The sequence below is a fragment of the Leptonychotes weddellii genome, chromosome 2 (assembly GCF_054177405.1).
Source record: "Leptonychotes weddellii isolate Sample4059 chromosome 2, ASM5417740v2, whole genome shotgun sequence".
NCBI lineage: Eukaryota > Metazoa > Chordata > Mammalia > Carnivora > Phocidae > Leptonychotes > Leptonychotes weddellii.
Window position 1 is genome coordinate 4,345,273 of NC_138370.1, and position 20,588 is coordinate 4,365,860.

Below are 20,588 nucleotides of genomic sequence, written 5' to 3' on the forward strand. Positions count from 1 at the left end.
CTTTTGCTTTACTAAAGCCAGGCTGTGTGACTCACTGCACTGTTCCGTTCTTGAATTCTTTCCCCTGATGAGAAGAACCTTTTGGTGACCCGTGGAGCCCCCACGTCCTGAGGAAGAGCCCCAGAGGCCAAGAGGAGGCTGGGTAGATGGGGTTCCCAACCCCTGACCTAGAACAGCCAGGTTTTGTCTATTTTTTTTTACATTAGGATTCCACTCAAAAGCTTATTTATATAAAGGACCGCACAGCCATTTTTAAAAATCATTCAATTGACCCAACATAGATTTTCACTTCCTGCTGCCCTTCTAGATGCTGGAAATTCAACAAGACAAAATGCCTGCTGATGGGAGCACACGTTCTAGCCGGACCCTGGGCTGACACTGTGTTCATTTGCTCGGGCTGCCATAACCAGCTACCGCAGACTGAGCGGCTTAAACACCGGAAGTTTCTCCTTCACCGTCCTGGAGGCTGGAAGTCGAAGATCAAGGTTTCAGCAGAGTCGGTTTCCCTGAGGCATCTCTCCTCGGAGCGCAGACAACCCCCTTCTTTCTTTGCCCTCATACAGCCTTTGCGGTGGGTGCCTATGTCCCTGGTGTCTCTCCGTCTTCTTACAGGGACACCCTCATATTGCATTAGGGCCCATCCTAGTGATCTTATTCAACCTTAATCATCTACCTTAAGGACCCATCTCCAAATACAACCACAGCGGGGGTTGGAGCTTCAACGTATGATTTGGGGGCGGGATACGATTCCGTCCGTAACAGACCCTATAACAGACCCTATGTTTCTAGACATAAAAACTGAGTAGAGACAGACTGTGAGGATCACACAGCCTGCTACCTCGGAACGGGAATCAGGAATTCCCTGACTTCTGAGCAGAATGAAGGAAGCACTGGAGCAGAAGAAAGGCAAAGTACCTGGATGAGGAAGAGAAAGTGGGGACAACTGATCAAGGGGAAAGGTGAAGAAGTTCTCTTAAAAGAAAGGGAGAAGCAGTAGTTACAGAACAAAGAGAATAGGTTTTGGGGCCAAGGACACGCGGTTTTGAATTCTGTTTCCCCTTCCAGACAGCCACGTGACATTGTGTCAACAACCCTCTGGGACCAAGGACTTTTTATCTTTTTCATTTACAAGCTGCCTACCTCACATGTTAAAATTGGTGTTCCATGACATATAGAGGGATCGGCGTGGTGAGCGTTAGCTCTTTCCCCCTCCCTGCCCTGCCTCTCTGACATAATTAACTGTGTAAATCTCCAATGCCCGAACTTGCATCTTCTTAATGTTCTTGCCTCTAGGTTCTAAATTCTGCTATTTAGCTCCAGCTAATAGTCTGGCTCCATCTCCAGACTGTCAACATCCCTGGGTAATACACTCAAGTTCCTTGGCCCTGGATTGTTCTCTGACCCCAACTGACTCAGCCACAGGGGTCTGAGCAGAGGCCGAAAGCCTCTCCTGTACTAGGCTGGGACAGTGGGAGTCGGCAGAAGACGTGGCCTCGCCCTCAAGAAGGCTGTGACTTTGCTGAATCCTATATGACTGATGTCAGGAAGCTCCCAGGGTGGTCTTACCATGGCTTGGGAGAGAGATCCATGAGTTCTGCTCCAGTCAAGGTCATGTGGGGACTGGCACAAAGTGGCCTTGAAGGATGTCAGAACTGGACAGAGATACAGAAGAGAAGCGTCCCAGACCGGGTTAGAGCAGCCCAAGCATGGAAGGTGGGACGCCCATGCACAAGTGTACAGAAGGACAGGGGGAGCCCTGGCAGGTCAGTCTGCACAGGTAACATGGGGCCTCAATCCAGAAGAAATACTTCAGTCCTCACAGCTCTTCTCACTTCAAATGTCAGTCAAAAAGACAGGTACTATGTATATAATTAAAAGCAAGCACTCTGATATCTGTACACACATGTTCACAGCAGTGTGATTCACAGAGCCAAAAGGTGGAAGCAACCCATGTTGCCCACAGACGGATGACTGGTTAAACAGGTGGCATGGAATAGACAAATTAGCCGGAGTTCTCCAGAGAAGCATAACCAAGATATCAAGATAGCATGCAGAGAGAGATACAGAAGAGGACAGTTAGCACAGGAATCGGCCCACCAGATGACGGAGGCCGACAAATCCCATGATCCGCCATCTGCAAACTGGCAGTCCACAGAGCCAGTGGTGAAATCAGTCCAAGTCCAAAGGCTCAGGAACCAGGAGCGCTGATGTCTGATGGCAGGAGGAGAGGGATGACTCAGATCAAGCAGAAAGTAAATTCCCCTTTCTTCTCTTTTTGTTCTCTCAGGGCCCTCGATGATTAGACAATGCCCACCCACATTGGTGAGGATGAGCTCCATTACCGAACCCACCAATTCAAACGTCGATCTCTCCTAGAAACACCCTCGTGGACACACCCAGAAATAATGTTTCACCAGCTCTCTGGTCATCCCTTAGCCCATAAAATGAATCATCATAACACACAATGAAATAGTATTCAGCCTTAAAAAGGAAGGACATCCTGACACGTGCTGGGACGTGGATGAACCCCAAGGACACGCTATGATGGGTAAGGTAAACCAGTCATGTTAAGGGCAAATACTAGATAATTCATACTTAAATGAGGTACCTAGAGTAGTCCAATTCACAGAGACAGAAAACAGAGTGGGGGTCTCTAGGAGCTGCAGCAAGGGGGTAATGGGGAGTTGTCACGTAATGGCCATTACAGAGTTTCGGTTGAAGAGGAAAAGTTCGGGAGGTGGATGGTGGTAATGTCTGCACAACAATGTGACCATCCCCAATTCCACTGAACTGTGCACTTAAAAATGGTGAAAAGTGTAAATTTTACGTTCTGATATTTTACCACAATTTTAAAAATTATTAAAAAAAAACACTAGCATTTATTGATAACCTACCATGAGTTTGGGAGTCTGCTAAGGGCCATAGAACCAGAAAGGGGTAAGACGTAGACCCCACCCTGAAGGATTTACACAGTCTGACCTGTAATTCCTACAGGTTACCTCGTCCTGCAATGCACACAGGTATTCTAAATGTGCTCTCCAAGAATTAACACACTCTTTCAAAAGGACCCATTTCTGAGGACATTCTGCTCTGTCACAAAGTGGCAAGGCTGGGGTTCCTCAGAACGACCCTCTCTCTTTTCCAATGCCAAATCTCTCACATCAGGCCACGCTTACCGGGGCCAGCATCCTGCGGGCTCCAACATCAGAGCACAGACACATTTCTAGTGGCTTCTAATGAAATCACCACAACAAATCTGAATTAGCCACGTGGCATGTGCATGCTGCTTTTAATTGGAATCCTCTTTCTGCTTATTTGCCTGATAAGAGCAGATTATAGAAAATGCTGGTTTCCACAACTCACTACCAAGAACCAGGAGCCATTACCATGGTGCTGGTCAAGGATTCCTAGCACCTGAGTTTCTATCTTTTCCTAATCAGACTGGCTCTTCCCACATCCTAGCAGAGGCTGGAAGCCAAGGGATGAATTCGACAGAGGCCTTTCAAGTGCTAAACTGTGAATCTATGACCCACTCCCACAAAGAAGAGTGATAATTCCTCAAAAGAACAATGAAAGTACTCTAGGCCAAATGTAACTAAGACAAAAGCAGTCATGTGTCTTGCACTTTGATTAAAAAATAAATAAAAGGTGACATCTAGATCAATTTGGAAGTTAGAAATGATTCATTTGTAAAGATCAACCCCTCCTATTTACTGAAGTGGTCAAAATTCCATCCAGCTCACGTCTGTGGGCATCACCTTGTAAGATCCCACCAGGCGGCAAAAGAAGCAAATTTTCCAGCACCGTGTTGGAAAAGGTTTTGTTTTTCCAAAGAATACTGCTGGTACTCAGGTAAGTTTGGGTATATGCATCCTTTAAGATTTGTTATGGCCTAAAGGTTTGTGTCCCTCCCCCACAAATTCATCTGTTGGAGCCCTAACTCCCAGTGTGATGGTATTTGGAGATGGGGCATTTGGGAGGTATTAGGTGTAGAATAAGGTCATGAGGTGGGATCCTCATGATGGACTTAATGCCCTTATAAGAAAAGGGAAAGAGCGATCCCTTTCTCCTTTCTCCATGCACACACATCAAGGAAAGACCGTGTGAGGACATAGCGAGAAGACAGTCACCTGCTACCCAAGTTGGGAGCCTCACCACAACCTGACCATGCTAGCACCCAGATCCAGCCTCCAACACAGGACAAAAATAAATGTCTGTTATGTAAGCCCTCCAGTCTGTGGTGTTTTTCATAGCAGCCTGAGCTAAGACAGAACATTTGAGGGATAAGTTAAGTATACCAGAGACTTCAGGGGCACAGAAAAGAATGTTAAGCCTTGACGCCAGGCTGTTTCCCCGACCCCACATTTCTGAGTCTTTGGCAATGAAGATTTCTTCCTTCCTTTGTGGGCCACAATGGGAGACATTGCAGATGAGCCCTCACCAATCTGCGTCTGTGTGTGCTCACCTCTGAGGCTTCTATGCTCTACCTGGAGCTTGGTCTACATTGCTGATATAAGAAAGATCAGGTCACACCAAATGATTCGAGGAGTAGAAAAGCATTTTCATTAAGTTTAGACTTCAAGAAGTCCAATAGCAAAGGATTAACCTCTGAACCCCATGGCACTATCCCCAGGTCCCTTCACTTTGGCCTCTTTTGGTCAGGCCTGGGGATGAGGTGAGATCACCCATCCAACGGCGTCCAGGTGGGTATCCATGGGAGCTCAGGAAAGAATTCTGTAGTCTACAGAGGATGGGAAGTGGCTCTGTGTTGGGAAAGGCAGGTAGTGGGCTCAAGGCATGGGTTCAAAGAGGCTCCTAGAAAAATCAATCCCAGAGTTGAATCTTGAAAACACCTAGATTTTAACCAGGTGGAGAATACAAGATAGGGTCTTGAATTTCTTTTATTGTTACAGAGCAGTTAACTATTGAAAGTAGATCATGGCTCATTTGGGATGTGACTTATTTACTGTACTTTGTCTAGCTGTTTTATCTAGGTAGGTTTTCTTTTAAGATTTGATTTGATTTGATTTGACAGAGAGAGGAAGTACACGAGGGAGAGGGAGAGAGAAGAATCTCAAGCAGATTCCCCGCTGACTGCGGAGCAGGACACGGAGCTCGATCTCACAACCCTGATACCATGACCTGAGCCAAAATCAAGAGTCGGATGCCCAACCTGGGTACTTTTAAGTACCATGAAAAAGCCTGAGGTTTTCAAACAACAGGCTGTAGTGGAAGGAATACTAAACTAGGAACCAGAGAATCTGAGTTCCACTATTTTGTCAATTATAACATGAGTGATATTTTCTGAGACCTGAGACATACAGCACCTCCTTGTGTGTGCTCTTCACAGCCACCCTCTGAGGAAAGAGTTCCAATCATCTCCTTTATATAAATGACTGAACACAGGCTGGGAGAAATTACCTTCACACTCGAAGAGGTGAGCCGGGAGACCAGCCCAGGCATGACCCAGAAAGTGTGCTTTGGACAACGACCAAGTGTGCGATGTCTCATTTTCCTCAAGCTGCTTTCTCATCTGCAAAAATCCTGGCGCTTTCACTTTGCCCGACCAGGCATCAATTTGCACGCTTTGTTTTGCATTCTGCAAAGAAAAGTTTTGTTGCAGGATCACAAAGGTCAAGAAAGAGTTCTTGAGACATTTTACCGTGCAATTTAGTTTATTTTGACCACATGGAGACCAGAGCCATGGGCAGAATGAGCCACACTTTTGCTGTATGAAGCTGGTGGCTATATGCTTAATGCTCAAGGGGAAGGGGGCCTGCAGGGAGTATTACCTCATAAATGTCTTCTTCGAATTTCTACTCCTAAAACAACCTTCCCAAGATTTCCCTGGTGCTGGGGACCTGGGTGGCTCAGTCAGTCATGCTCTCATGATCTCAGGGTCCTGGGATTGAGCATGAGTCGGGCTCCCAGCCCAGAGGGGAGTCTGCTTCTCCCTCTGCCCCTCCTCCTGCTCATGCATGCTCTCTCTCTTTCTCTCTCTCTCATATAAATAAATAAAATCTTAAAAAAAATTTCTTAGATGCTTATCATTACTGATATTACTTATCAGTGAGATGGACAGGCAGTCATGAACCCCTATAAGAATGTAGCAACCAGCGGGTATTTGATCCTTATCAGAACCATGCAGGCTACAGGTCAGCCTTCTGGGCTAAAGGTGAATATTTTTCTGCTTCCATCCCTCATCACCTTCAAGGAGGAAGACTCTTGGTGCAGAGGCCCGCAAAGCAGAGGGTTGAGAAGACAGTGAGGGAAACACGTGACACCTGGTGACATGGGTCAAGAGGAGACGTGGTGAGATGTAATGAGGACTCCCAGCAGTGGGACAACTTGGTTGATCTGGATCCTCTGAGGACCTGAAGCGACACGGCAGTAAGTCTGCAGATGACCAGTGATATACATAATTCTAACGCAGAGCACCCACTCAGAGTAAATTATTGTCAGATAAAAGCTCACAAATGACTTGACAAAATTTGTGAGTGTGTAGATGTTCTTGTTTGTTGATAAAACTTGGCTAGATCTTCAGGGATACTGTGTTCCTGCAAAACCACAGGGTGAGACACTCAGAAAGAAGCTAATCTGCCTAGGAAAGGCCAAGTTTACCTAACACATAAGGCCCGATGAAGCTGAATTCATGCTGGGAATACAAGACAAGCAGTAAGTGTCTTAAGACAAGCATCCAACATAGCTGGACCTCCTGATTCTCTTCAACCCACCCTTATGCTTTGCTGCCAAATAAAACATTTCATGCATAGTACAAGACACACGGTATTCTCCTGTTTTGTGAAAAGCACTTCAACACAGTGAATTTGAGTGGGAATGAAACACCCATTTAGCAGCCGGGAAAGTTTTGCAACTTTGGGGAGCTCTGGGGGATAGCATGTCAGGGTGAACAATGTTCTCCCTGGGGAGCTGCAACCAGAGACATTCCATTTCAGTAAGGAATCAGTCCATGATGAATTACAGAACATCCTACCCAAATGAGACTGAACAATAAATGAGCTTGATTGATTCACGTGATGAAGTGTACAAAGCAAGTCAGTCCCAGAGCTTCAGGTGAGGGTTGATCCAGCAGTTCAGCCAGGTCATCAAGAGCCCCCTTTCCCTCTGCTGCCCTGCTCTGCCTTCCACAGTGTCGCCTGGGTCCTCCAATGGTCTCAAGATGCCTGCCAGAAATTCCCAGGGTTTCTTGCTCCCTCATGTATTCCCATCCATCCAGGGAAAGCATCATCTCTCCAACTGTCTCAGGCAATGCCCTGTGATGGTCAAATAGATGGTGAACTTAAACGTCCAGGCACTACCTGGATTAAACATTATTTATTGGTGTTATCTGGAAGGATGTTTCCAGAAGTTACTAGCATTGAATTGGTAGACTCAGTAAGTAATCTCCCCCACCCCTGGTGGGCATCATCCAATCCATTGAGGACCTGAATAGAACAAAAGGCAAAGGGATGAGGAATTCACCCTGTTTCCTGTCTCACTGATTGACCTGCAATTTCTCATTTCATCTTCTCAGGTCTCTGAACTGGGACTTGAACCATCTGCTCCCCTGGTCCTCGGACCCTCGAATTCGGACTGCAGTTCCACTGGTTTTCCTGAATCTCCAGCTTGCAGATGGCAGACAGCAGACTTCTCAGCCTCTATAATCCTGTCAGCTAACTCCTCATAATAATTATATATATTTCTCCATCCCACTGGTCCTGTTTCTCTGGAGGACACTGACTAATACACGCCCTGAGATTTATTCTCATTATATGGGTTTGAGTCACATCCCACGCCAACTAATACACGGCCAAGGAGTGAGGTTGTACCAATGTAGTCAGCTGCAGTCCTATGTTTCATCCCTTAAATTGGGGGCAGAATCCATTTCTCTGAAATCTCATTGATTCCCCAGTCAGAAATTACCAACTATTAAGAAAGGAGAAGACAGGCAGAAATGTCCACAATAAACATTAATGCTATCTGACTCATCCACAGCACACAAGACATTTGGTTTGCACACATTTAAGGGTAGCTTATCATTAACTCAATGTTTCATAACTATAAATATGAAAAAAATTAATGAATTTAATTAAAGAACTGCAAAGTCCCTTCAACGATATTAATATAGGCTCTAAATACTTTCAAGAAAATAGCTGCATACCTTCACTATTCTCTTTTAAACTCTTTTGCACACACATGGGAAGGGGTACTGGGCTAAGCTCTTCGAGGGACTCAAAGGTGCTGTAGGAACGTGGAGCAAACACTGGCCACCAAGATTTTCAGCTCAACCTTTGTGCTCCCAAGGCCCTGATGTGACTCATTCAAATGAGCGTGTTAAGTTTTCTTGTTTCTCCAAAGAAATTACAATTGTCTTATGTGCATATAGTTAATAAACAGATTCCCCTTATGACCAGAGTGACTCAGGCAGTCACACATTTAGGTCAAGGCAACAATACGATTTCAGTTGTCTGCAAATACTCCTGTCATCTTTGATGAGACCGTGAACTCTCCAGAGCTACTCCTGGTTAAGGATTTTGGAGGGTGTCCCATACTTCCTCTGAATCTTTGACCTCAGGTAAAGCCAGATAAGCAACGTGCCTTATTTCCTCCAAGGGATCGAACTGTGCACTTCACATTTCAGATCTAAAGTCACTCATCTGAAAAGTGAACTAAGGGGTCTGTTCGTTTAGATCAGAGGAAGGGTGAAAAGCAAAGGGCAAAGCCATGAGTTACTATGGGGCAGAATGAGGGGTGAATTCTGTGTTGTTGTGATCCAGGCCCCAAACTTACAGTCGATACAGTCCTCAAATGTGATTCATGAATATGCTGAGAAGGGAAAGTGTGGGGAAGTGCCGAGCTGGCCATTTCACATGCTTGGTTTTGTGGCGAGAGGCCCCAGGTCTGCAGATCACGTTACTGGAGAAAGGCTCTGACTTTGGGTTGGACAGTGACCCCCCGAGGCAGGAACCCAAATGAGGTGGGTCCCTGACACCGTGCCCTGAGCCTCTTCACCTTGCACTAACCTGTTTCCAGACTTTTCTCTTTTCTCCTCGCCCTTTTTGACACTTTCCCTGTGTCTCTCACATGTGCCTTGTATGACGTAATTTGTGGTCACTCGTGATAAGTGTCCAGGTGAACCCAGGCCAGACCCAAGGGTCATAATCCAGACCAAGCCCTAGGTTTGTCTTGACTCCAAATAAGATGCCAACATCCAGAGCCTCAATGCTTAAGTTCAAAAGAAAATGATTTAATTAACCAATTAATTAAATGTAATTTAATTAACTTAATTAAATGTAATTTTTAAGTTATCTCTCTCTCTCTCTGAACTCATTCAGAGGACTGCTATACGACATAGGAGATAAAGTTTTATTTGAACATCTTCCTTTTTCTACTATTTTCCTACCATTCCCATATATTAAAAATGAAAGTTAACTATACTTTCCTGGAATTCCTAGTCTATTAAAAGTATTGAATGGTGTAAATTGACAATGCATGGATTTCTCATTCTGAGACTATTCCATTCCTGGAAACCACTGGATTGATGCATAATTATCCAAGGACCAAGGTAGTGTAATGGATAAAACACCCAGCTCTCTCTGGCCTAAGTCAGTCATCTGTCTTGTATTTCCCAGATATAAAACAGTAATAATGGTTCATCCACAAATATTTAGCAAACAATTATGAGGTATTTTAAAATTATTTTAAAATCTAAAAGCATGATAAACCACTTGATGGGCTCCTACCTCATCCATGAAAAAAGGAGAGCTTTATCTTCCTGAAGTCTGCACAAATTTAAGATGAGCCCCAAAAGAGTGTTAATAGGTACGTCCCATTTCTTTCATTACAATTATAACTCAGTGCAATCCAGGAAAAATTGACTAAATGCCCTATATGCTGGGTGCTGGACCTTTGGTTTCAATTTACTAGGAAGCTGAAATTGGGGAGCAGAGAATATTCATGAAGTCATTCAGGTCATGTGAACCTTGAAAGGGCATGGCGACTAGAGACAAATGGCTTAAGGAAGGTCATAGCTGTGCTCTGGCCCCACGTTCCTTCTGCTTTCCTGTGATACCCCTGAGCCGTCAGGGGAAAGATGAGAGAAGTGACCACCACGTTTGCTGCCCCTGCTACAGTTTCTCTCCAGAAAACATTCAAGGTGTTTTTGCTCTTAACATGCTCTATCTTTAACACAGCCTGAGGATAGAGCATCTATGCTTTGCCTCCTTCCAAACCTGTCCTCGCACCTCACATGAAGACACTCAAGATACTCAGGTGCATCCCCAGTCCCTCCTGAAGGAATCCAGGTGTCTGCACCTCCCAAAAACCCACATCACTGTGTAGACAAGGACACAGGCTGAGCAAGTGACAGGCGCTTACAGGGAAACAAGGGACTCCAGGCAGACGGAAGGATGACCGATTTGTCACCTCACTGATTACCAAGGTCGATCCGGCTGATAGAAGTACCTAGGTCCTCCTAGACTGGAGGCCACTGGAAGCACAGAAGGACCCACAGAACTGCTCTCAAAAATCGATTTCATTCATGGTCACACTCACTTACTCCCAATATATTCTGCCACACAACCACTTGGCTGCAAAACGTAACCCCTCGGATGTCCACTTGCTGCTGTCTTTCCAAGGAATGTTCCTTGTGCACTACGTGTCTTCAATCCAAACTTTATTGCACTAACTATATTTCTGGTCTCATGTGGTTCACACTGTAGCTCCGTTCAGGAGAGCAGAATCCTCGAAGATGGCAGAACTCTTTTCCCAGTGGAGCAAATAAATGAGAATAAAGTAGAAGAACGTCGAACATTACAGCAGACACCAGGAAGGAAATCACAGTGGTGGACTGACCTTCAGATAGGAAGGGACTAGGGAGGGGTCTTGACAGTTAGGATGAAAAAGAGGAAAAAGAAAGAAGAACGAAAGGAAGAAAAATATTGTAATGCATCCAGAGGAATTGTGTTTTGGGTACTCTGTGGTGTGTGGACACCTTCTTCTGTTACGTTCATGAAGCTCTCCTGATGGACAATCTTCCTGCCCACTGAACCACTCTGCCCCCCTTCTCCTGGGTCACTTCCACAGTCCTCTGTCATAGCTCATATCCCGCTCTGGGGACATGTACATGCATTTCTGTCCCCTCCTCCTGAATGTGCGCTTGTGACTTAAGGAGATTCAAGATGAGTGAAGCGTCACTGCATTTGATTCGCCATAATTAAGTCTGTTTCTCCAGGGTCTATTTTTAGTAAAAGAAAGAACACATGGTGCATCCTGTTCCCAGGAGCTGGGTAGGCACTGGTCACCACCTGGCCCTTCTAGCCTCATTGGGGTCGACCTCTCTTCAAAAGAAAACCAATTTCCATTTGAAGTGTAGATTAGATTGGCTCCAGCAAGGATGAGCTGCAGATCAATGACACACACACAAAACAGCTTTTTTAAAAAAACAAATACTTACATAGCTGTCTCATTGTGCCAAGAGTTGCCCTGACGTATTTGACAAATACTTCTCATGTAACTTCATAAGCATTTTGAGAGGTGGGTGCTGTTAACTCCCTTTACAGAGACCACAGCAGTGAGTCGAGTAGGGCCACTCAATGCCACTCAAGTCTGTGGCAGAGGGACTTCATCCATTCTGCACCTTTCTCTACAATAACTCTGCCTATGGGTTTGGAGCCTGGGTTAAAAAAAAAAGAAAGAAAAAAAAATGTGTTACATAAGCTTCAGATTTATTATATCAAATTAGTTTATTGTCACCAAAAGGAAAATGTACTAAATATTAAGAATGCAATTTAGAGGTTATGTCTTTGAATTGCATGTTTGAAGTTATATTATCCAGTTTCTTAGGCAACCGATGAAAGAAGCTTAAACAGCCCAGTGTCATGTAACCTTTCAGAGCATTTTGCTTTATGGTTTTATCAGAGTTGCTTTTTTCTTCCCATAAATACAGAAGAGGTCTTCAAAATAACTTGCCGTCAAATAAGCAATGCAATATTTTATGTTCTGTTTTTTTTTTTTTTGAAGAAATCTTTACTCAATTCTGTGCTATATCTAAAGATGTAGAATATGGTAAAATAAGTGATTTGTGGCACACTTCAGTGAAATTTAATAATTGAGGATTGTTTGCATAAAAACAGCAGAATAGGGTGGAAATGGAGCGGCGCGCTATCTCAAGGTGGCAGGCATCACCAAGAGCGTCCGTCCGGGTGGACTCCGGAGCGACCAGTCCCTGAGCAATCTCGCCTTGCTTAGCCCGCGGGCGCACGAGAGCAGGGTCGGACGCTGTACCTGAAGGGCGATGACAGAAGAGACATGGAGATGGTCTAGCTGGGAACCCTAAGAGCTGCGGAGGATCTTCTAGGTTTGAAGGTCATACTGCAAAACTTCCATTCAGTCAATTACACATATGGGCCTTTTTATGTACCCTTCCTACGCTTCAAACTACGGTTTGGGTGCAAGCCACTTAACCTCTCCAAATGTCATTTTCTTCAGCTGTAAAGTGTTACCTTCCATCCTAAGTCTATAGTAAGGGCTAAATTAAATGGGGTAAGCATCATTATTATTTTTAGGGGAGGGGACGGGGCTGCGGGGGAGGGGGATGGTCTACAGAGTCTGACTTTGGAACCTTCATCTGTCTGCCACTTACTCCCTGAGAGACTTGGGAGGCTTCAAGCCTGAGCGTCTTCATCTATAAATGGAATAGCAACAATCTGTGTAGGTGATTAGGAGGACTGCAGGAATCAATGCATGTGACAGACACTAGCCCAATGCCTTTCATAAAGAAAACGTTCCTGTCATTGTTACCATAATGATTGATTTTATACTCACAAATCTAACAAGTTATTTTTGACTTTTAACTTACTATGAGGGCTGAATATCATTTGTCTTTTACTCTCCCACATTTAATCAATTTCTCAATTGCCCTTGTTTTAAAATTCTCTCCTCTCTGCATACTTAGATTTTAACATGACTTGGTTGAAATTAACCAGATGCTGACCTAGCCATTCAGGAAGAATAATTTACAGGCCTCTGCTGCAGTCAGATTGGGGGCATATGGCTGGGTTCAGGCTGGGAAAATGTGGACACATGAGAGGTTCCAGGGGCCCTCTCGGGGAGCCTGTGTTGGGAACGGTGATGTCACAGGATGGCAGGAGCCTGGATCCCTGAGCCACAGCCTGCAGGAGAGCCTCCCAGGAGAGCTATTTCTAGCCTCAACTGGACTTGGCATGCCCTAGAAAGACACTTTTATTGGGTTGAAACTCTTAAATGCCATGGTTTATTTTTGTCACTTTACAGCCTAGCCTACTCCAACAATCAAGCAGAACTGAGAATATGCATGAGTAGTGAGGAAAAGGCGCCAGAAAGATCGGGGGGAAATAAGCAGTACACAGGAGAGCTGAGGGGGAATGGAGTGAGGGAGAGGGGCAACATGGCACACGCAGAGCTTGATGCAAGTGTTTGCATGACGAAACTCAGATTAAATTCATTTGAATCAAGCACTTACCCAAATTGAATTAAATCTCAGATCCAGCATTGACTTTTATGAATAAAATAAAAAGTGACACAGTGGAAAGGAGTGGGTTTTGGAGAGAGGTAACATGGAAGGAGAGAAGTGCCTGTCTGAATCAAAGGCAGCACAGTGAAGGTGGACACGACTGGACGTGAGAGATGTCCGGGCGAGAGGTGGCTTTCAGACCATCTCGTTGGATCCCTCTAGTCTACAGCTGTGAAAAGAGAGCTGCAGAGAGGCACTGTGGTTTTCCTTTAGCCCAATATCCAGTTTCCCACCCAGAACGGGACTTCCTAACACACACCTAAAGCGACCCCTCTGGACGGCTATGTGCCACCATACCTAGAGAGAAAAACCAAAGTCTTAGCTAGCTGGGCTTAAAAGTTAGATGTCGTGAAGTCATTCTCCATACAAGTCCAGGACAGCATCTCTCAATGGACTGTTTACAAATGCAGGATTTACAAAGAGACATTTTCTCTAATTATGTAGGCCAAGGAGATTGTCTCAACTTGTAAATACCCATGGAAGCAACTTTTCAATGAGGGGTTCCATGAGCTCTCCCCTGGGAAGCATGCGCATAATAAATGCATGGACTTCAGCCAGCATTAATCAGTATTAATGCCGCCGTCAGTAACCATTATGGAGAATCACAAGGGTCCCCGTGCGGGCACACAGCGGAAGCCGAAGCGACGCGGAGTACACCCGCAGGAACAGGCTTTGTGCAGCGACAATGGTCCGTTCCCTCCTGAATGAACTTACTCTTAATGAGTGTGTCACCCTCGATGCTACCAGCCACTCACCAGTTGGCCGTTAGTTCTTGGGCGGTATTGGTCCATATGCAGTGCTTAAGGTTTCAAACTCGGCTGAAATGTAGTTTCTGAAGGTATCTGGAGGTATGTCTTGGTAAATAGTAACTTTTGGAAGGTTGCCTGAAGCCTTAACAACAGGAAAAACACAGCTTTCCTCCTCTTCCTTTCCAAGGACTCTGGCTTTATTATCGAAACAACAATACCCCAAAGCACCTCACGAGTCTGGGAGAGGAATTTCAAAACAGCAAGCAATTTTCAGCCCAAATCTACCCAAATTGAGGCACTTCTCCCTGCTCTGAACTTGTTTACTCAACACAGGCTATGTTAAGTGAACTGACATTAGATGCGAAAAATAAATTAAATTAGATTTTGCCTTCTCTCTTCAGGAAACACCACCCATAAATAAAATGCTGTGAACCCAGTTGTTTCCCTTCAGAACATGTGTGAAAACATTGCAATCTACTGCCTATTCAGTGAGAGGTTGTGTTTGTTCTCACCGAGAGCCACATCTCATCACAATCCTCACATAGGCCCAGCGAGTACTGTGCGTTACTCTACAGTGGCGTTAACTCCATGTCCTCGCTACCAAAGAGAGAAGTATAAAGCATAACCTGGTTTCATATAGGAAAGTCTCTGGTTATTTTATAATTACACCCTGCACTATGACAGTACCAGGAAGTTACTATTGGCCCCACTTTATAAATGAGTAAGCAGAAGTGGAAGGCAAAGAGGCCTATCCAAGTGGTAATGAATACTGTAGAGCCCCTGACACAGATGGTTGGGGACAGGGCTAAGAGCAAGACCCAGGTGCCCCAACTCCTATTCTGTATGCTAAGATCCCACCACCCAGGCTGTCAGTCAAGGTGATTACATCCTGAGACTTTTCATGCCCTTGTGATAAATGCCAAAATTCTTTTTTTTTTTTTTAACTCTAGTCAAAACTCTATTCTTCCACATTATTTTTTACCTTTATTTTATTAATTTTTCTTTTTTCCCCCAGTTTTATTGAGGTCTTAATTGACATTTAAGAATTGTATATAGTTAGGTTTTACAACGTGATTTTTTTAAGGTGTACAGTGGGATAATTTAATATACATAGGCACTGTGAAATGATCACCACAACCAAGTTAATTAACACATCCATCATTTTACGTAGCTACCTTTCTTGCATGTGTGGTGAGAATATTTAAGATCTACTCTCTTAGCAAATTTCAGATATACGATAGGGTATTAACAATAGGCACATTACATCTCCAGAACTTACCTTAGAACTGAAAATGTGTACACTTAGACCGACATCTCCCCATTTCCTGCACCTTCCATCCCCTGGAAACCACCATTGTACTCTCTGCTTCTAAGAGTTTGACTGTTTTAGATTTCATACATAAGTGATATCATGCAGTATGACTTTTTCTGTGTCTGGCTTATTTCACTTAGCATAATGTCCTCCAGGTTCATCTATATTGTCACAAATGACAGAATTTTTTTTTTTTATGGCCAAATAATATTCTACTGTGTATATATACACAACTTCTACAGTTGATGGACACTAGGGTTGTTTCCATATCTTGGCTCTTGTGAATCATGCTGCAGTGAACGTGGGAGGCCCCTCAGGGCCTCACCCCACTGGCTTGCACGACGTACAAGGCTCCAGCCACATGGCAAGATGGCCACCATCTTGCTGGATGTTTCTTTCCTGTTCCTGCTCACTTGACCCTTGTTCTCTTCAGAGATGCCTTCCCTTACATCTCACTATTGTGCTTGCCGTATTAGTATACAATTTTCATTCCCAGTACTTGTCACAATGAGTATTCATGCAAATGTTTTTGTCATTATTGCAATATGCTTCCCCATCACTCAAAACGTACACACACACCTTAAATCTACAAGCTCAAAGAGGACAAGGACAGTCTGTGTTGTGTCCCACTTTACACCCAGTGAATCGCACAGTGCCTGGGACTTAGTACGCACTCAATAAATACTTGCTGATTCTGAACGAAAATGGTACGCTATTCCGACACAAAGGAGGGAAGAGAGAATTTTAAAATGGGTCTTCTCTTTTTAATAGTTTATAATGTTTGCCCTTCTTTTTTCATTAAGATATTAATTCTTCATGACTAGATTCCACCCAAAGATGTTCCTTTTGAAGCTAGAAGAAGAAGATGGGAGGAAAAATCCTCTGGTAATGTTTGTATTTTGTGAAATTTGAAATGGTAGTGTCCAAAACAATTCCTAATTTCATTTTGAGTTTGAGCACTTCAAAGAGAAGTCCATTTATAAAACATCATATCTCTCTGGTCATTCACTGAATATTTACAAGTACCAATCACTTTAGAGGGAAGTTAATACAGGAAAATAAGTGTGACAGGGAAAATTAAAATGAGTTTCCACAGCCTCTTTGCTCCTACTTCCCACATCTTTCCCCCCTTGGTCGCGCTCGACAACCAACATGCTACACGCACTCAGTGGCGAGCCGTCTGTCCCTGCAGCTCCATTCTTGAGTCTTTTAAAATCAGGCTTGCTTGGGGCGCCTGGTGGCTCAGTCATTAAGCGCCTGCCTTCAGCTCAGGTCATGATCCCAGGGTCCTGGGATCGAGCCCCACATCAGGCTCCCTGCTCGGCGGGAAGCCTGCTTCTCCCTCTCCCACTCCCCCTGCTTGTGTTCCCTCTCTCACTGTGTCTCTCTCTGTCAAATAAATAAAATCTTTAAAAAAATAAAAAATAAAATAAAAAAATAAAATCAGGCTTGCTTGAATTATACAAGAAAGGCAAAACATCTCTCGAGGAAAACAGATGGAAAAGCCAAGAAATACAAAGCTTGCTTTGGGCTGAGTCTGAGTGGGTTTTCAGGAGTTTTGGGAGAGGAAGAGAGAGGCCAAAAGCATCTGGCAAGCCATACTGAGTGGGGTGTGGCAACAGGCAAGAAAAGATGTTCAAGTTCTGTCTTTTACTTATGAATCAAACACTTTTTGCCCTTTTTCAAGACACTGAGTAAAGTTTTAAAAATATTTAAAATTCCATTTGTATTCCAAAAATGTATGCCTGTGTATCCATCAGAGATGGGTTCCACTTCCACACAAACTCAGCATCCCTCAAGTTATGTAAGCTAGAGAGAGCCACACAAGGACATTCATTTACAAATGTCACAAATGTAAGTACCTAGCAAGTATATAATCTGATTATCAGAATTTCCCTATCTGTCTAAAACGCTAACAGTCTTTGATTCGATCAGGTGCTGTGAATATCTCTATGTCTGAGAGCTAGAACAGGAGGTAAGAGGAAAAAGGCAAAGATTAAATAGATACTGTCTTTCAGGGGCTTCCCACACAGTTAGGGAAGGCATGCCACATTTCCAAGGGATTGGCAAAATGTCTACTCTACAATTTTTTTTTAATTCTCAAAGTTCATGGGAAAGGATTGATACAATGAATTAGAATCATTGGGATTAAGTTTCCTCAAAGCAGATTTAACTTGAAAAAAAAAATGGATAGGATTTAAGTAGGTGGAGGGAAGAGGTGATGCACCAAGTGGGGGGACCACCCAGGGAGGGGCTGAGCCAGGCAGCCCGGTTCAGCTGGCCTCTGCAAAGGCTCCTGCAGAAAGAGTAAGAAATATGCAACATGATCTCAAGTTAAGGAAGAGAACTGAACACATAGGGAGAGCACATAACAAGTTTTCAAGTCCAGCTTTCACTATGAATAGTCTCTGAGCAGGGGAGTACAGAGATGAACCACAGGTCTGGCAAACTTTGTAAGTTAAACCAGACCACTAATTCCCAGAGTCCAGCCTGTGGCCCAGCAGAGGCCTTCAGGTTCATCCCGGGGGTTACCAAATTGACTTCAAAATTAGGTTCCTTCATCTTTTGTAATGTGCAAATGATGATTCATTCCACAAATGTTTACCTAGTTCTCAGGATACTGTGATTTTGTGTCCATGCCTAGGACTTTCTAGGTGACACCTGTCTTGGGGTAATTATTAACAGTGTCCCCTTTCTCTCTCCAAATTGTCCATTTTGGGTGACATATTATATGGTCACCTTAGTTATGGGTTTTGTTTCTTTTTTTTATTATTGACCTCACTGATATGAGGAATTCTTAATCTCAGTAAACAAACTGAGGGTTGCTGGAGTAGTTATGGGTTTTTAAATACTGATCTGTGAAAGTTATTTCTCAATGTCATTAAACTTTGGTATTGTATTAGGGCTCTCTAGAGAAACAAAATCAATAGGATATATACATAGGAAGAGATTTATTATAAGAAGCTGCATCACTTGATTATGGAGACTGAGAAGTCTCACAGTCTGCCATCTGCAAGCTGGAGTCCCTGGAAAGCCAGTGATGAGTCCAAAGGCCTGAGGGCCACGGGAGCTGGCAGAAAAGACGGATGTCCCAGCTCAAACTATAAGGCAGGAAAGACGGAATTCTTCCTTCACCCGCCTTTCTGTTCTATTCAGACCCTCAATGGATGGATGATGTCCACCCCCACTGGAGAAGAAAACTTGCTTCACTGAGTCTACCAATTCAAATGTTCATGTCATCCAGAAACATCCTCACAGACACACCCAGAAATAATGAGATTTAGCCACATATCTGGGCATCTGGTGATCCAGTCAAGTTGACTCATAAGATTAACCCTCAGGGAGACTTATAGACTAAGAGTGGTGTACTTCAGGAGCGTGCTGAAGGTCCAGATTCAGTATGTTAGTAAGGGGTCTCACTGTCCCTCAAATGCTGGCCAGCTAGGCAAAATGTCTTCTGCATAGGGACCTACAGAGAGCTGGTATTTTTGGAAAATATTCAGTCATACGATTAGTTCATTATCAACAACCTTCTGAGCTGGTGTGTTTTTCAGTCCCTGCCATTTCTTGCATTTCAATATTAAATCATCTCTAGCTTAGCTTCTGATGAAAACCTACACTCATTGAATTGTTTGTTGAAGCCCACAGTGTTGGCCGTGCCAATCAGCTCATTAGTGTTCGGGTGTAGACCTTAAGCACGGTGTACATGCAGTTGAAATAGGACTCACTCACACTCCTGCTGCTCGGGTAAATCTATATGTAACCCCCCACACACACACCCCCAAGGTGCCCGAACATTGACACTTCATTGTTGTCAGTGAATTCTTTTCCAAAGGAACCTGTGGAAGGGTGGAATATTTTTATCATGCTGTTTTGCCCTAAGTAGTCAGAAACAGTATCACTCCACCAGGTGGAGGGCACAGGGGCAGTGGGAGGATCCTGGTGGGGGAGCTTTGGCAGAAGTTAAGAAGTGAGGCCCCCAATACGGAGTAATGGCAGTGGACAGAAGGAACATCTAAGCGTTCCAGAACCCCAGAAAAATGGCAGCTGGCCATTCACAGTCAGGAATTTTTGACAAAGTTCAAATTTGAGCCTACAATTTTTTTAACCTATCTATGACTGATCTATACAAAGTTATTGCTTCCAAACTACTGTAATTGGCATTCAAACTGATTCTTTCTCATTCTCCAATTTTTCTGATTTGTCTCTATAGAACTGATGAGAATGTTAATAAAACAAATAAGTTCGCTCTTTAATCAAGAATCTTCCCTGATGATTTAAACACTTTTAAGACCAAGGTAAAAGAAATAGAGTTGTGGGTATTTTGTTGGTTTTTTTTTTTTACAACAAAATATGCAATCAAACGCTTAGGTTAGTTCCTTGTCTGAAAGCCTTTTTATGTATATAAAATTATATTTTATTATTTGAACCCAACAATTTCCACCAAAAAATATTCCTTGATTTTTACTGAGGAAAAAGAACACTTTTGCTTTTTACAAAAGGGCATTAAAAATATTGATGAGCTCTTACAGCTGATTTAAAAAGTCAGCAATTAGTATATTTCGTAATTCGGCTACTAAAAGTAGTATTGGCTTCAAAAATTTTTTAAAAATTCTTATGAACCACATTTTCAGAGAAATTTTGCAGATTGCAAACAAATCTATAAAAATAACCTCCCTGACCCTATTTGCTACTGACCTAACAAAGTGTTATATTCACAACGTTTTGAACTTTCCATGCTTTATAGGTCAACCAGCTCTGAAATTTAATAGAAAACCAACACCAGCATAGCAAAGTGAGGGATGTCGTATAATCATTGAAGGCAAATGAGTGGATCATTAAAACACCTCGATCTTGTTAAATCTTAATAACACCAGGGAAAAACAGCTTCCTGTGTCCTATCTTCTGGAGATTAAATCAAGATTATTTTGCAGCATGCGTGTGTGTGCACACACACACCCCTTTCTTCCTCTTC

General features: G+C 43.6%; 1 long non-coding RNA gene across 1 annotated transcript; it reads right to left on the reverse strand.

The window, feature by feature from the left end:
* Positions 1-301: 301 nt before the first annotated feature.
* On the reverse strand, positions 302-14,410 carry LOC145720291 (uncharacterized). The gene is made up of 3 exons (XR_014143213.1): positions 14,308-14,410; positions 5,422-5,599; positions 302-2,211 (listed from the first exon to the last, which is right to left on the reverse strand). It is a non-coding gene; the product is annotated as an uncharacterized LOC145720291 (long non-coding RNA).
* Between the last annotated feature and the right edge of the window lie 6,178 nt (positions 14,411-20,588).